Source organism: Stegostoma tigrinum, chromosome 19 (genome assembly GCF_030684315.1).
Source record: "Stegostoma tigrinum isolate sSteTig4 chromosome 19, sSteTig4.hap1, whole genome shotgun sequence".
Classification (NCBI taxonomy): domain Eukaryota; kingdom Metazoa; phylum Chordata; class Chondrichthyes; order Orectolobiformes; family Stegostomatidae; genus Stegostoma; species Stegostoma tigrinum.
Genome location: NC_081372.1, coordinates 8,507,762 through 8,511,801, shown reverse-complemented (window position 1 = coordinate 8,511,801; position 4,040 = coordinate 8,507,762).

Here is a 4,040-nt window from a genome sequence, read left to right as displayed (position 1 = left end):
TCTCTCTCTCTCTTACTCCGAGTGTTTCAGACCACCTTCCCGCAACCTCTTCTAGGTTTGCGAATTTCCTCGTGCGTTTCACTCACAAGAAGAGGCACTAACTCAAACTGCTGCAGCGAAGCCCTGAGTGAGCCTTTTATATCCTTCTGCCTTTTTTTTTGGCGTTGTTGTCCCCACCCCTTTAGACGTAATTTCAATACGACAGGAAATTGGGACTAGGCACGTCAGCGTTTTGCGTGGATTCTCCCCAATACACACACACTTGCATTAAAAAAAATCCCCTTGTACATAAGTTATTTTCAGTTATTTCAGCCTCAATTTCTACCCTTTTTTTGGAAGGGGGTAGAGGCAGGACTCTTAAAAAGGTCAACTCAATGAGGGGCCAATCATACAGAGCACCTGGAAGTTTCTTTAAAAGGCAGACGAGTTTCCCCATAAATTAGCAGGAGGGGGCAGGGCAAAGGCGACGGTGATCTCACTCGCTCTCCCAGATTCTCTTCCCCACAAAAAAAAGTTTCCGATGACCGCTTGCGTTTCCCAGCGTCATGTCCCTTCCCGTTCGCTCGAACCCCACACGGAGGAGATTTTTTTTTGCCAAGAGAGAGGGGCAAAATAAATATTTGGAAGTGCTAGGAAAGGTCAGCCGGTACCGTGTGTGGGGAGAAAGACGGCACCGATGTTTCGAGATCGTACTGATTGTTTAGGGTTTACAACTTGGACCCGAAACGTGAGCGCAGTCCCTGAGACGAAGCTGCCCAAAGCTCTGGGGTTCGGGATGGATCCCGCAATCTTCTCTGTTCATGGATTAGGAATGCTTCCTGATGATAGATAAAAGGGTGATATAAAGCGACGAGTGTGTACATTTCGTCCTGTTTAACACGGCGCGGTTTCCTGGGACCCTGGGCTTTGCAACAATTTGGAGGAATGAATCAAATGAAATGTTTCAGTTGTTGAGCAGATTTGTACCCAGCTCTGTGGCTCATCCCGATTGGGATGCTGACCCATTCTCTTAGACCGTGCTGTACCTAGAGTCGTCTAAAGGCTTCGAGATGCTGGTGATAATGCCATGGAGCCGCTGTTCACTGGGCAGACGTAGCACAGTATGGGCAGACTTAAAATGTTGGTTTGCAACAGAAATTGCTGGAGAAACACAGCAGGTCCATAGAGTCATTCAGCACAGAAACAAACCTACATGTTCAACCGGTCCATGTGGAACATCATCCCAAACTAATCTAGTCCCACCTGCCTATCCTGCCCCACATTCCTCCAAGTCTTTCCTCTGCATGTACTTACCTCAGTATATTTTAAACATTGTACCCACATCCACTACTTCTTCAGGAAGTTCTTTATGCATGCGAACCATCCTCTGTGTAAAAAAAACCTGCCCCTCATATCTTCTTTAAATCTCTGCCCTCTCACCACAAAAATGCACCCGCTTGTCTTGAAATCCCCAATCCTAATCTATGCCCCTCATGATTTTATAAACATCTATAGTGTCACCTCCCAACATTTTACATTTCTGGATAAAAAAATTCCCAGCTTACCCAGCCTTCTTTAGAACTCAAATCTTCAATGTGTGGCGTATCTCTTCTGAGTCCTCTCTTGCTTAATAGTATCCTTCCCATAACTGGAAACAGTACCCCAGAATAGATTAGATTCCCTACAGTGTGGAAACAGGCCCTTTGGCCCAACAAGTCCACACTGCCCCTTGGAGCATCCCACCCAGACCCATCCCCCTATAACCCACACACCCCTGAACACGACAGGCAATTTAGCACAGCCAATCCACCTAGCACATAGAACATAGAACATAGAACATAGAACATTACACCACAGTACAGGCCCTTCGGCCCTCGATGTTGTGCCGACCTGTCATACCGATCTCAAGCCCATCTAACCTACACTATTCCGTGTACGTCCATATGCTTGTCCAATGACAGCTTAAAATGGACCTAAAGTTGGCGAATCTACTACCATTGCAGGCAAAGCATTCCATTCCCTTACTACTCTAAGTAAAGAAACTACCTCTGACATCTGTCCTATATCTTTCCCCCCTCAATTTAAAGCTATGCCCCCTCATGCTCGCTGTCACCATCCTAGGAAAAAGGCTCTCCCTATCCACCCTATCTAACCCTCTGATTATTTTATATGTTTCAATTAAGTCTCCTCTCAACCTTCTTCTCTCTAATGAAAACAGCCTCAAGTCCCTCAGCCTTTCCTCGTAAGACCTTCCCTCCATACCAGGCAACATACTAGTAAATCTCCTCTGCACCCTTTCCAAAGTTTCCACATCCTTCTTATAATGCAGTGACCAGAACTGTACACAATACTCCAAGTGCGGCCGCACCAGAGTTTTGTACAGCTTCACCATAACCTCTTGGTTCCGGAACTCGATCCCTCTAAACCCCACACAGACACGGGGAGAATATGCAAACTCTGCACAGACAGTCACCTGAGGCTGGAATCAAACCTGGGTCCCGGGTGCTGTGAGGCTGCAGTGCTAACCGCTGAACCACTGCACTGCCCTAAGAGGTCTCACCAATTCTGGGACCTTCTGCACAGTGTCATTTTTGGGTCCAGTGACCCTTTATCAGAATGTTAGTAGCTGGGAAAAGGTGGTGTGTGAAATATCTCCACAGAATCCCATCACCATGCCACCCTTTATATACACAAGGATGTCCTTGATATTGATCCAGTTCTCAGATTGAACAGAACGCCTGACTCTCCTGTTCTTATCTATTGGCCAGGGCTCCCTGATTGGACCAGATTAACAGCCCCAGTCAGGGAACTCATTTTCAATGCAGTCGACCTGGCTGATCTCATTATAGTTGCTACAGTATATGTGCTGTGGGGGCTGGAGGGTATAAAGATGTGAGAATACAGGTGGAGGTGGAGCCCAGAGGGAAAGAAAGACACAGGCAAACAACAGACAGATAATGGTGTGCAAATGAAGGAGAAAAGCTGATTATGGGGACCATAAGTGGGAGAAAATGTGTTGGGCTGCACAGAAAACAGCCTAAGTGATGACAAGGGTGTGGGATTAGGGTTTAAAATCATGCAATAAGGTTCTCAGGCCATAAAACTATTGAAATCGATATTGAGTCCAGAAGGTTGCAGGATTCCTAAGTGGAAAGTGAGATGCTGTTCTTCCTACTTGTGCAGAGTTTTACTGGAGTGCTGCAGCAAGCCTGAGACAGAGATGTTAGCCAAGGGACACAGTGGTGTTTTGGAGTGGCAGGAAACTGGAGGCTTAAGGTCACTTTTACAGAGAGAATGTATGTGTTCCACAAAGCACTTGTCCAGTGTATGCTTTGTCTCTCCAGTGCCGAGGTGACCGCATTTTGAGCAGTGAATATAGAAATTAGTTTCTTGGTTAAAATCCAACCATGTGAAGGACAGAGAGATAGAGGAAAACATTCTCACAGAAGCAATTGGAGTGAATCAACTGACATGATGGGGGTAGAGTTTACAGAATAGTCTTTCAGATAATGTAACAATAATTAGAGCCTGGTGAATCACCCATGTATTGTAGGATTTAGAATTATCATATTAAAACAGTGTTAAGGAGAAGTTCTAACCTGAAGACAGTTGTTGACCATGACTTCTCCTTGACCAGTCTCCGTTGAACCTTGAAGAGTGATTCTGCGTTTAAAAGCCACACAATAAAAGGGATAACACTCTTGCTTCTGTGAGCTAGTCACCAGTTGAAATTCCAGTAAATGAGATTGAGCACAACGCCTAGGCTGACACTATTGGACGGTAGCGATACTGGAGGAGATATTAAACTGATCTATCCATCTCAGATGAACATTAACTATTGGATCAGGGGGTGACATATAGGAAATATGGACAGCATTTTATGCACAGCAAGCTCCCACACACAGCAGTGAGCTAATGGCCAGATCCTATGTTCCACTGAAATTGGCTAAGAGAGGGACATCTCGGAAAACTTCTCTGCTCTTCTTTGGAATAATACCCTTTGACCTGCTGCATCTGCCAATGAGGGCAAATAGGGATCTTGTTTTAATGGCCAATGTTCC